Source organism: Bombina bombina, chromosome 1 (genome assembly GCF_027579735.1).
Source record: "Bombina bombina isolate aBomBom1 chromosome 1, aBomBom1.pri, whole genome shotgun sequence".
Lineage (NCBI taxonomy): Eukaryota > Metazoa > Chordata > Amphibia > Anura > Bombinatoridae > Bombina > Bombina bombina.
Window position 1 is genome coordinate 636,236,495 of NC_069499.1, and position 14,204 is coordinate 636,250,698.

Below are 14,204 nucleotides of genomic sequence, written 5' to 3' on the forward strand. Positions count from 1 at the left end.
TAATTGTATTCCCATTATGTCCAATGATATCACATCACCTAGCACTTTCTCTATTTACACACACATATATGGCAATGGACCAAAATGAATCCTATTTTTGTAAAGTACAACTTACATAACCTTTTATTTTCATTCATATTTTAGACATCACATTGTTGTGTTAAGATACACACATCACCTAGCACTTTTTTCGATTAAATACATACATTTATGGTAGTGGACCAAGCCGATAGTAAATTTCCTCCCCTTTACTTTGATAGATTGATCGAGTTATGGACTCCGACCCCATTATCTCAGAGTGACATAGGATCCAGCAGGACCGCCATTTTCACAATGATCTAAAGGATGCCTTTCTATAACTGACATTTCTTTTCAATTGGTCCACAATCAGCTATTATATTATCCTACACTTTTTAACAGAGACCTATATCTATTGTATACACTTAGTTTTGATAGTGCGTCCGAATCTTAAAGGGACATGAAACCCAATTTTTTTCTTTCGTGATTTAGAAAGAGCATGTCATTTTAAACAACTTTCTAATTTACTTCTATTATCTAATTTGATTCATTCTCTTGATATCACTTGCTGAAAAGCATATCTAGATATGCTCAGTAGCTGCTGATTGGTTGCTGCACATAGAGGCCTTGTGTGATTGGCTCACACATGTGCATTGCTATTTCTTGAACAAAGGATATCTAAAGAATTGAGCAAATTTGATAATAGAAGTAAATTGGAAAGTTGTTTAAAATTGCATGCCCTATCTGAATCATGAAAGTTTAATTTTGACCAGACTGTCCCGCCCTTCACTATGTCACAGTGACACAGACTTTAGCAAGACTGCCCCATATTTAATGACCTATTGGGCGCTTTGCCACAACCTACACCTCTTATTATTGGTTCAATATCGGCAGCCCCATCTCTACTCCCCCACACTCACATGGAGAAAAATATATCATTTTGCATATTCTAACGGAGAACATATGTCTGATAACCTAATAGGTATTTTTAACATCAACATGTTACACAATCCTTAGATCGATAGAAGTGAGAGTTACACTTGCCGTCCCCTCTGCGCACTCACAGTGATGAATATGATCCGTCCTCAAACATCGATAACAAGCTAGTCCTTCTAATAATCATTGAATATAGGTATTTATATCACAAACAGCATAGTGCAAATATATGGTCTACAATTACTCTTCACTACATCATCATCAATACCAACATGTTTTGGTATTGATACATCTTAGATAACAGATAATAAAAATAATTAATTTTCCTATATATCGGTATTTATTTATCTTATTTAGAACAATGAAGTATGCATTACCGACAAAGGGTCAATTTGCTGGGGACTACCTCTAGAGGGAGTGGTTACCCAGGTGTTTGTTATTTGTGTTCATTATGATTGGTAAGGCTTGTATATTTAAAGGCCATCAACAGCCTAGATTTTATGCCTGATGAAACAGCGTTCTGACACGCTGAAAAACGCGTTGCATATTGTTAAAGGGGGGTTGCTAGCACTCTACAATTGGAACCTTATTAGCCTTGTACACACCAATCACTTCCATAGTGAGTTATTTTCTGCAGTAATCATTTGCTGCTGAAATTATTTCACTCCTACCACATTTCTTCAATATTGGGGTCCCAGTGTTCCAGTACTTTGGTTATCGAGGTGAACAGTAAGCTGGGTTGCTGCCAACTATACAGCCTGCGTCTAATAGCACTAAGTGCTCCTCTTAAATGTGAGTACCCTGATTAGGGTTTACATCTTATGATCACTCTATCACACTACTAGCACACACAGGCGCCTCTCTTGTCTTCTTCACACTTCCCCTGTTTCCAGTCAGAAGTACAGTGAGCTGGGTTGCGGTAAAACATTCAGCCCATGTCTAATAGCACTGTCTAAGTGCTGTTCATAAATGTGAGTACCCTGGTTAGGGTCTGTTACTGCGACATCTCAATTGTGTTACTGGTACACACAAGCGCCTCTCTTGTTTCCATTATTTCTCTAGACATCGTAACATCTATATGTGAGGAGAGTGCAGCCTTCTATCAAATCCTGGGTTTCCCTGAATTATATCAGTTGGACCACCTGCTACAAGTGTAAAGTTATACCTAGAGACTTATTAAGATTCTCTAAAGTATATGTTCATTGTGTTCTATACCGTGATTTACACCTAAATTTGTTTCTATAGGTGGTCAATAATCAACAATATACTTATATAAGTCAGTGTTTTTTAGGTTAATTCCAACCACAAATATGTACATATTCATCTGAATGTATTATACTTTCATTTTTCCTTATTTGAATGTATTATTGCTGTAGATCAACACAGCACCCCCTATCTTGAGCCAGATACTACTGACTGTTTATTGTCTTTATGAATGAAAAGTTCCCCTGTTTTTAATAGTATTTAAAAAAACAGGCACTCATTCATTCATTCAACTTTACATTCACTTTAAGTATTTTGAGATACAAAACAGTGAGAACTGCAGACATCCCAACCTGCAAAAACTCATTTCAGGGAGGTGGCTTCACCAGCTACTGTGCAACCCCTCCCCCTCCAAAAAAAAAAGGTAGTTTAATGTCCCTTTAAATTGTTACCTGACCAAATTATATATATATATATATATATATATATATATATATATATATATATATATATATATATATATATATATATATATATATATATATTTATCCACACTTTTTACAGCTTATGGCAGAAATTGTAAAACAGAACTAGAAAACATCATGTTTTGATTACCTTTCTCTCACCATTACAAGACACCCTCCCCTCTGTTACAGGCATAGGTTGCTCCACGGCCACCTGACCTCTTAAGAATATGGGAGCCTGCACAATAGAGAGGTATGGGAGCCTGCACAATAGAGAGGTATGGGAGCCTGCACAATAGAGAGGTATAGGAGCCTGCACAATAGAGAGGTATGGGAGCCTGCACAATAGAGAGGTATAGGAGCCTGCACAATAGAGAGGTATGGGAGCCTGCACAATAGAGAGGTATGGGAGCCTGCACAATAGAGAGGTATGGAAGCCTGCACATCTCACCTATATTATCAGGTCAGCTGCTGTCTGCTAGAGTAGAGTAGAGATCAGGAAGGAGGGAAAAAGTCTAGAGAGGAAAGTAGTAACTATTTACATTGAGCTATAACGGAACAGTGACACCTAGAGGTAGAAATGAAAATTGCAGGCACACATTTGATTTTCTCTGGTACCGCTATTTCTGTAAGATTGTGTTTCATTTGCAGGTGTCAGGGAGCAGCTTTTTCAATGCGGGAGACTCCCGGACCTTCCGGGAGAGTTGGGATGTCTGGAACTGCAAGGCAGAATTGTTTAGAGAATTACGCTAGGATTTGAAAGAAAATGTCATATACCCCTATGGAATGTCCGGTGCTCTGACAAAATGCAGAAGGACATTTGGCAGACGGACATTTGGCCGACGGACATTTGGCTGACAGACAGAAAGCTAAAGAATGTTCCGATTTCGGCCGAGGGCAGATACGTTCCAGAGTGCTCTGTTCTGTTCTCATCAGAGCCTCGGGCGCCGCAACTGCCTCTGGGAACCTTACCATGGGTCCTAGGCCGCACGTTTTGTAATTCTCTGTCTGGGAAACTATCTATCTATCAAATCTATCTATCTATTGTATCTATTGCATCTATTGATCTATCTATCTAATCTATGTATCTATCTATCTATCAAATCTATCTCGTGGCCGGACTGTTATGTGACAGCCACTTGTGTTTCGGCCAAGTGTCCGTCGGCCAAGTGTCCGTCGGCCAAGTGTCCGTCGGCCAAGTGTCCGTCGGCCAAGTGTCCGTCGGCCAAGTGTCCGTCGGCCAAGTGTCCGTCGGCCAAGTGTCTGTCGGCTAAAAGTCCGGCCACGGGAATGTCCATGTTCAGCCCATTATCCAAAAAACAATTATTACGCATTGTATTTTGTACTTATAAATTCGAATTTCTATGCATTTTTTTTGCAGTTCTCGTGTACTTAAATTACAATTTCTGCTGTGCATATTTAATACGATTAATTTCTGTGTAATTTACATATACATTTTACATTTTTAATAAAATACGATTTTGATGCAACTAAACTAAACAATTTTTTCCCTCCCTGTGTATTTTTGTGTGAATCATTTTAATTATTCCTTTTGTATGATTTTTATATTACAAATTATATTGTGCACTTTTGTAACATAGGCAACTTCCCATGCGGAAATGTAGTATACACCCCTTAGCAAGACACCCAGTTTTCAGGGTAAAAAGGGGTTTATAGGACTGGCGTGCATTCTTAAAGTGAATGTCAATTTTGTATAATCAGTGCCCGGCTTTTAATAATCCTATTAAAAACATGGGCACTTTCATTCATCAAACTTTAAATTACACTGCTTGTTAAAAAATTCTTACCTTTTCTTTCTGCAAGCCGCTCCAGTGCTTTCTCCGCCCGTCGTAAGCCTCTGCTGACGTCAGAAATGACGAATCCGGCCTTCCACCAATCACGGCGTTGCTTTAGGTAATGATTCCCCCAGGGGGGAAGCAGTGATTGGAGAATGCCGGAATCTTAATTCCTGACGTAAGAAGAGTCTTGCGACGGGCTGGAGAGGCTTGCAGAAAGAAAAGGTAAGTATTTTAACAAAAGCAGTGTTATTTAAAGTTTGATGAATGAAAGTACCCATGTTTTTAATAGGATTATTAAAAACCGGGCACACATTCCTCAAACTTTACATTGACTTGAAATAATCTCGCCAGCCCAGAGACCTTTAGATAATTGGCCCCTAAGTATTGGGCTTTGGTGTACTGACAGAGATAATACAAATAAGTATGTTTATGTACAGAAAGCGATAAAATAAGAAAATCTGATTTTCCTGCAAGATCAACCCTTTTTAATGGGTTTGGTTTAAAATAACAAATCAAACTATTTCATATAAAAAATAAACCTAAATAAGCATTTAATAAATGTTATACTTTGCAGCTGATATAAAAAGTAATTGGAAACACATTAAGGGGAAAAACTGTTTTATGGTACACTGTTCCACTGTGTTCAGCCATTTTATATTACAATCTCAAAGCGTTTCCGGTCTTTTTAATCTGAAGTATATTCTTATTCCTGCCACAGAAAACTATAATGTAAAAAGATTTGACTTAAAAAGTGGGGCGTTGTTTGGCAAAATATCTTCACAGACCCATTTTCTCTAATGTAGTGATGATTTTATGGCAGATCTGGGGGTGCCATTCATTACTGTAACACCCTGAAACCTCAGATGCCAGCTGCTCAGGGTTTGCATGTTCACATAATTTTTACCCATTTGTCTGTTGCACAATGCAAAGCAAGGCGAGTGGTAACAGATGGAGATGTGGGTTAAAAATCTGGAAGGAATAAGTAGTAGAATATTACCCACCGGTACCCCCCTACTAATTTTAAGCTTTGTGGTGAATGTTTTGAATGCCCACATTTTATGGACTGGAACCACCGTTATCCTTAGTGACATTTTACCAGGCACTAGGCGTTGTTCCTAGGCCCCATCACATCTGGTATTTGTTGAGCCATGGATTGATGGCGTTCTCACTATCTCCATAGTTTACTTAGGTTTGACCAGCAGCATATTATTAAAGAGAAAATTTTCTTTCATGTTTTGGGCAGAGCAAACAATTTAAACAACTTTTTAATTTACTTCAGTTGACAAATTAGCTTCATTATTTTGCTGTTGTTTGTTGAAGGAGCAGCAATGCACTTCTGGAGCTAGCTGAACGCAGGTGCGCTAATGACAAAGAGACTTAAAGGGACATGAAACCCAAAAATTTCTTTCATGATTTAGATGGAGCATACATTTTTAAACAGTTTTTCAAATTTCCCTTGTTTAGCTAATGTACTTCATTCTCTTGGTATCCTTTGTTTAAAAGCATATCTAGATAGGCTCAGGAGCTGTAAACTAGCTGCTAATTGGTGCCTGCACATATATGCCTCTTGTTATTGGTTTAATGATGTGTTTAGCTAGCTCCAGTAATGCATTGCTGCTCCTTCAAGAGGTTATTACAAGAATAAAGCAAAATTGATCATAGAAGTAAATAAGAAAAATGTTTACAATTTTATGCTTTATCTAAATCAAGAAAGAGACATTTTGGGTGTCATGTCCCTTTAAATGTGCAGCCCCCATTCCGCAGCTAGCTCCCAGTAGTGCATTGTTGCTCCTGAGCATTCCTAGGTATGCTTTTCAACAAATAATACCAAGAGAACTAGGAAAATTAGATAATAGCATTGAAAAGTTAGTTTAAATTACATGCTCTGTCTGAATCATTAAACTATGATTTTTACTTTACTGTGCTTTTAACTGCATAATGTTTCTGGATGTCTTAGTTGTTTTTAAAGGTATCCTTACTTATTTATAATGCTTAAAGGGACAGTCTACAATATAATTTTTATTGTTTTAAAAATATAGATAATCCATTTATTACCCATTTCCCAGTTTTGCATAACCAATAGTTATATTAATACACTTTTTACCTCTGTGATTACCTTGTATCTAAGCATCTCCTGACAGCCCCCTGATCACATGACTTTATTATCTTTTGACTTGCATTTTAGCCAGTTAGTACTGTGTTGTGCTGACTCTTAAATAACTCCCTGGGCGTGAGCACAATGTTATCTATATGGCTCGCACAAGTGCATGTTTTGGTCAGAAGTATCAAAAACATTTTGGAACGGACAGTTTTTTTTTTAGTGATACATATATGTGTAGAACCATTAAAGGGACATAAAGTGCAATATAACTGTTTAACTACAGCTGCAGAGCAACAATTTGCACAATCTGGGCTAGCATTGAGTAAGTCAGTGACAAGAGACATATATGTTTAGCCAACAATAAGTAAATGGAAAAGTAAATGGAAAAGTTCCTTAAAGGGACACTGTAGCCAAAAAATTTCTTTTGTGATTCAGATAGAGCATGCAATTTTAAGCAACTTTCTAATTTACTCCTATTATCAAATTGTCTTCATTTTCTTGGTATGTTTATTTGAAAAGCAAGAATGTAAGTTTAGATGCCGGCCCATTTTAGGTGAACAACCTGGGTTGTCCTTGCTGATTGGACAGCACCTTTAAACAAGTGCTTTCCATGGTTCTGAACCCACAATTTGCTGGCTCCTTAGCTGAGATGCCTTCTTTTCAAATAAAGATTGTAAGAGAATGAAGAAAAATTGATAATAGAAGTAAATTAGAAAGTTGCTTAAAATTACATGCTCTATCTGAATCATGAAAGAAAAAAATTGGGTACAGTGTCCCTTTAAATTAGGCTGCTCTTTCTGAACCATGACATTTTAAAGGGATAGGAAAGTAAAAATTAAACTTGCATGATTCAGATAGAGCATGTCATTTTAATCCACTTTTAAATTAACTTCTATTTTCAAATGTGCTTTGTTCTCTTGGTATCCATTGTTGAAAAAAAAAATATGCACATATCCTACACTAGTGGGAGCTGCTGCTGATTGGTGCACAAAAAAAATGGATACATTGAAACGGCAGGATGTGCTGAAAATACTATAACCTCACAGCCCCTAGGTTTCCAAAATAAGACTGGACTCTGAAATGGTTAAAGGGATATAAAACCCAAAGCATTTTCCTTTTGCGATTCAGACAGAGCATACAAATTTTTTTTACAAAAAGTTTCCAGTTTACTTATCAAATTTGCTTTGTTCCTATGGTATCCTTTGTTAAAGAGAAACCTAGGTAGGTGTCTGGAGCACTATATGACAGGAAATAGTGCTGCCCTCTAGTGCTCTGGCAAATGGATATATTGTCTTAACCTCTTTATGACATTAGGACGTTCCATGCCGTCCTGAAAACACTGCACCTAATGGCGTTAGGGTGGCATGGAACATCCTAACGTCTGTAAACCCCCTGCTCCCCCCCATAAAACTTTTATGCTTGGATCAGAGACGGGGACTAATCAGTGCTGTCATGTGGTCACAGTGGAATCATTGGTTGCCTGCATTTCCCTCTACCTCTCGCTTTCTTCAGTGTGATCTGAGACGAGAGAGGCAGAGAGATCACTCCTACAAAGTGTCCCAAACAATTATATAAATCTCTAATATATATATTAACCCTTTAGGTGCTCATCAGAGCGTATTGCTGTGATCACACTGATCAGTATGCGGGAAGTGGGAATTGGTGCGTGGGTTGAGGGAGATAGTGTTAGGTAGAAGCAAAAAAAATATAAAACCCTTTCAGTGCTGTTTAGATCAATGTGTCCAATTTCCATGTATGAAGACTGAAATGGGCAGGCCCATGTTTGACCCTGTAACTTCCTGAAACCCCATGAAACCTGCACATGGGGGTTATTGATGTACTTGTGGGATGCTGCAGAATACAAATATGGCTATTTTACTGCGGTAAAACCAATCAGACTTATGATATTCACAATAAAAAAGTGTGTGTTTAGAAAAAAAATACATTTTCTTAATTTCTCATTTATAGATTGTATTCATATTAAATTATAGTTCACAAATAAATATTGATGTAAAAAAAAAAAGCCCTGTTTGTTCACTGAAAAACAATGTATAATAATGTGGGTGCACTTAATGTGAAAGAGGTAAATTATGGTTGAACAAACCTAGTTTAAATACGTAGGGTTTTTTTCTGTGCGTTTCCCCTGTCACCCAGTTAGCAGTAGAGTCCCAAGACTCATTTATACACAATCATGCACTTCTTGTTAGTTTCTGTCTAAATCTAAACAACGTTTACTTGACCATTTTCTATGAAAAAAAGAAAGATATTGATAACCTGTGTAACTGCAGTTCTTTCGCATACATGTTAGAAAATGTTTGAGTCCTATATAGACTAGTAGAGACATCTTTATGAAGAAAAAAAAAAAAAAAACACGCCCATCACTATCCTTGGGGCACAACAACAGGCCAGCAGGTTATGTGAGAATGTGGTCAAGTAGGGACGCACCTGAATCTTGACCTGCTTCTGGGCTACTCTGAAGACGGGAGTGGTAAAGTTTGTTGCAGGCAGCTCATTGTGAGTGTGACAGTTATTCATTTCATATTTTTTTTAATTTTATTTATTTTGATTATAGATAAGATTTAGTTTTAACAGTTTAAAATAATTAAATGTTAGATCATGCCATTTTAACACAGGGGTGCCCCAACTCTATGTGCTTAATCACCGCACAGGGTTTAAACACTTAGAGTGCTGCTCAGTAGCAGCAGAGAACTGCGGAGTGTAAACTGCTGACCCAATTAGCAGCGGGTGTCATACTTCACACCTATGCAACTATTACTGCTGATTGGGTGAATGGGAATTTCCGCTTGGGACCTGAAGTTTTCAGTGGCTCCTGATGGGCACCTTATCTGTGTGTTTAACCCCTTTTGCAGGTAGGAGTGTCGCTAGTGTTAAAATGACATGCTCTAATGAATTAGAGAATGTTATTTTTTATTCATGACTGAATGTAAAGTTAATGATATATTTTAGAAAATAAAGTATATAGAGATTTTTTTTTTTGACGGGCTGTTGTATTGAAAATAGAAAATGCTCTAATAAGAGGATTTAATGTTAATGCTGGTAATATTTATAAACCTTGTGTTTTAAAGGGACACTCAAGTCAAAATTAAACTTTATGATTCAGATAGAGCTTGAGATTTTAAACAACTTTTCAATTTACTTCCATTAGCAAAATGTGCACATTCTTTTTATATTTATATGTTTTGAGTCACCAGCTCCTACTGAGCATGTGCAAGAATTCACAGAATACGTATATGCATTTGTGATTGGCTGATGGCTGTCACTTGATACAGGAGGAGTGGAAATAGACATAACTTTGAAATTTGTCAGAAAAATCTACTAATTTAAAGTTTTGACAAGGGGGCTGAATTATTATTGTGCGGACGGGCATTGATAAATTGCGACTGCATACGCTGACAGCATTTATCATTGCACAAGCATTTCTAGTGAAATGCTTGTGCAATGACGCCCCCTGCAGATTTGCGGTTAATCGGCTGTTAGCAGTGGGTGTCAATCAACCCCGATCGTATCTGATCGGGCTGATTTCGGTCTGCCGCCTCAGAGGTGGGGGACCAGTTAAGGAGCAGTGGTCTTACGACCGCTGCTTCTTATCTCCTGTTTCCAGTGATCTGGAAACTACGGGGGTAGATTGTAGCGTCCGCTGCTTGTTAAATCTACCGCTAAGTGATATTGCATTGGCTTTTTATTATGCAGTTGTTGATTATGCAAATCAACTTTATTTACTGGTCCTTTTAAGAGTACATTAAAGTCATTTTATTCTTGTCAATTAGGGACACATCTACCGATCGGTGTGCAGACAAGGTTCTACATTCTATAGAATGCACTCAAGTTTCCCTAAAGGGTAGTGGAGAGTTATCAGGCAAAATGAATAATATTGCAATTTTCTTTTTAGTATGTATAATTAAACATTTTAAAACAATTGCAGCAAATAAGATGATTAGTTTTGAAAATGTTTAGACTTGGCTGATATTTTATTCAATAGCAAGACAAAAGAAGTGACTTGCACTTACAAGGTGTTTACTATCCATTTAAAGTGAATGTAAATTTTGATGCTAAAGTGCTCTGTTTTTAAAAATTCAATTAAAAACAGGGGCACTTTAATTTATCAAAATTTACATTTCACTCCTGTTGATTGGAGGAAGTCGGATTCCTCATTTTAGACCCAGGAAGAGGCTTTACGAAGGGTGGAGGAAGCTGGAGCGGCTGTCAAGTTTTAAAAGGTAGCTTTTTTTTATTTTTTCAAAACAGGAGTGAAATGTAAATTTTGATGAATTAAAGTGCCCCTGTTTTTAATACAATTTTTAAAAACCGGGCACTTTAGCATCAAAATTGACATTCACTTTAAAGTTCAAGTAGTAGCAAGTGCTATTGCTATAAGCCAGCGACAGCACATATTTTTATTGTTTATTTTTTTATACAAGCTCAGAACTGGCTAAGAGCAACAGTGAAACATACAAACTTATTGACACACACCAAAATCAATCAATTGTGACTACGTTGTTTAACTGATATTGAATAATGTAAATTTAAATGTTCAAGACCAGAAAAAATCTGCAGAAAATTCTTTCCTACCCTGATAGTTTAGTTTTGGTTCAACTGCACAATCATTCTGGGTTTTTTTTCTTTTGTTGAAAGGATGTTTGTTTTTGGACAAATACAACAAATATGACAATGTTTGTTTTTTTTAAACATTTTGTCTGAAAACAAAAGCGCATGTCTTGCCATATTGCACTTTTATATCTCTTTAATCCTTGCACCACCTGGCCGTCCCATTTCCAGTTGTTATAAAGTAAGTTTTGAGTGGTTTCCGTTTCACAAGCAATGACAGAGTCTTGTGTTTGGAAATTGAATAGAATACTTTGGTCTGCAAACAAATAGGTGCAGACGTTTTTATTCTTGTTACAACTGTTGGAAGAATACCAAGTAAGTAACCACAAGAAATATTTAAGATAGATTGGATGCTATTGTGTGTTATTTGCTGTCCTGGATGTGATCCTTTTTATCTCCCCCCCCCCCCTCTAAAATAATAATTTATAGGTTTGAAAGTTGTTTAGTATTAACCTCTTGGCTGCCAGAGATGGTCCCCATGGTTTGCTGTGGCAGGCAAGGGGTTAAAAACAAAAATCTTTCCTTCAATAAAATGGTGTGCACTGATGGAAGTCCATCAGTTCCAGCACTCAGGTCTCAGACTAACGAGCCAGATTTTATAAAGATAAAATGAATTTAATTATATCACTTGCATTGTCCTAACTCTTTGTGTTTTTAATCCCCACAAAAGCGTTGAACACATGGTTAATGTACAGTATGGGAGCATCAGAGAACTTCTGCTGCTAACCCAATCGGCAGTGCTAGTCACACAACCCAGCTTTAGATGGCCTTTAAATGGATATTACATTCAAAAATGCCATTCCACATAAGGGGCCAGGTGCACGAATTTGTTTTCCGCTTGTGCACTGACTGCTCTCAAAGTAAAAAAATAGCATGCATATTACAAGTTAAAAGTAGAAAGGTAGCACCAAGTAAAAGCATCATGCGTGCTAACTTCAGGCTTCGGATATCACGACTGTGCTAACTCCTCCCTATTGACTTTTTTATCGGGGACACAACAAAAAAACTATTAGTTATCGCTCACATGCTAACACGACACTGCTCTAGATCACTTGTGCTAAAGCCAAAGGTGCGTTAGGAATACTTTAAATTCCTATGTTCTTCACATAAAAGAAAATGTTATTTTTTATATATATATATATATATATATATATATATATATATATATATATATATATATATATATATATATATATATATATATATATATATATATATAATGTGTGTGTGCAAAAAGATATGTGTAGGTATGGCGCTGAAGGTACACCCTACAAATAATTCTAAACAAGAGTATAGAACTTGCTGCCTTCGAATGCCTATCCAGTGTGAACTGTGCCCCCAAGAACAATTAACCTGATAGATATAAAATGTAATAAAAGAAGGAAAAAAGGGAGAGGGAATATATTCAAATGGCGCAACACTCTGGAAAAGATCCCAATATAAAATATGTTACAGGTATACCTCACTTTACAGCGCTTCACTTTACAGCGCTTCGCTAATACAGCGCTTTGTGGAGCTGAAGTTCAACCTCCAAGGATTTTAAAACAGTGCTGTAATCTTCGTGAGATTGCAAGAAAAGTGACTGGGACCATTTTATTATGCTTAGTTCACTCTGTTTACAGCATTACAGTGCAATCTGTGTCTCAGTGCTATACTCTGGCAAATTGTACTACAGTAATTGTCACTATTTTACAGGTACAGTATTTATTGAATACTGTGCTGTGCGAGTGTTAAACTAAACATAGCACTATTGTACACCTAATATAAGTTAGTTAAAACATGTTTTTAGTTTTTAAACACACTGGCAAGTGAAAAGAAAGCTAAAACTGCCTTGTTTCACTTTAAGGCGGTTTTCACTTTACAGCGGGGCTCCAGTCCCTAACCCGCTGTATGAGCGGGATATACCTGTATATGGCTGAGGGTATAAGAGGACCGTATGGATAATGTGAGCGCTGCTAGCAAAAGGGTTTAGCACAAAATGATGACAATGTTGTAAATAAATGATATTGGTAATTTTACTCCTGCAAATGTATGTAAAATTTAAGCTTCACACATGTTAGACTTTTAGGGTAAAAATAACAGATGATGTATTAGATCAATGTTACCAATATACTTATGCTAGTGTTAATAGTGGTATTGTTGCTTCATAACTGCTGTAATAACTAGTTCATATAATAAAACAAAAAACATATATAGCAGAAATGATTATAATAATAACATTAACACTCTACCATACACAAAATGTAATAGTAACTTGGATATGGCTGAAATGCTCGCTGAAATAATTGGATGAAGTCTAAACTGGAATATAAGATGCAACGAAATGTCAATGCAAATATGACACAAAAATATTCTTGTGAATGTCCAATATCAGATGGAAACTCCTATAGATATATATAGATGGATATAATGCAAATCTAATAGACAGGTAAAAAGGTAGATCCACGTTCCACAATGTTCCCGTTGGGAGTCTACTTACACTCCTTTACCTCAATCTCATGAGGTAAGTGCCGCGTAGTGTACAGATAGGTCTCTTTCCCGGTATCGGTTGCAAGATGGAGGAGTGTCTTCTTTCAATACTGAACTCTCTTTCGCTATCAAATGACCTCAATAGTATGAGGTAATTAAAAACTAAAAGAATGTCCTTTAACTCAAATGCGGGAACACGGTGCTTGTAAAATATGCACCCAGTGCAAGTATAGCATAAGGTAAGATACAATCCTGACGCGTTTTGAAGGGATATAAACACTTGTACCCTTCTTCCTCAGAGGTAATTTAAAACCGTGATTAATCGCTGCGATTTAAAAACCGTGAGAGTATGCGATTTCTTTCTAATGACACGGTGAGTCCACGGATCATCATAATTACTATTGGGAATATCCCTCCTGGCCTGCAGGAGGAGGCAAAGAGCACCACAGCCAAAGCTGTTAAATACCACTCCCCTTACCCACAACCCCCAGTCATTCTCTTTGATTATAGTGCATGGCAGTGGTAAATTTAGGTGTCTGATTCTTCAATCAAGAGTTTTTTTTTATTTTTTAAAACAGAGCAAGTTTG

General features: G+C 36.9%; 1 protein-coding gene across 8 annotated transcripts in view; it reads left to right on the forward strand.

The window, feature by feature from the left end:
• GDPD2 (glycerophosphodiester phosphodiesterase domain containing 2) overlaps positions 1–14,204 on the forward strand; it is a 223,337-nt gene that overhangs the window by 8,295 nt on the left and 200,838 nt on the right. Inside the window, exon 1 of one of the 8 annotated variants that reach the window (XM_053699064.1) lies at positions 8,923–9,035. The exons of 4 other annotated variants lie outside the window; for them this stretch is intronic. The gene's annotated coding sequence lies outside the window, so the exon portion shown is untranslated. Of the gene's footprint in view, positions 1–8,922; positions 9,036–9,321; positions 9,392–11,443; positions 11,463–14,204 lie in introns of those variants that run through there. 3 more of the 8 variants (XM_053699063.1, XM_053699065.1, XM_053699066.1) reach the window with 3 other exon arrangements.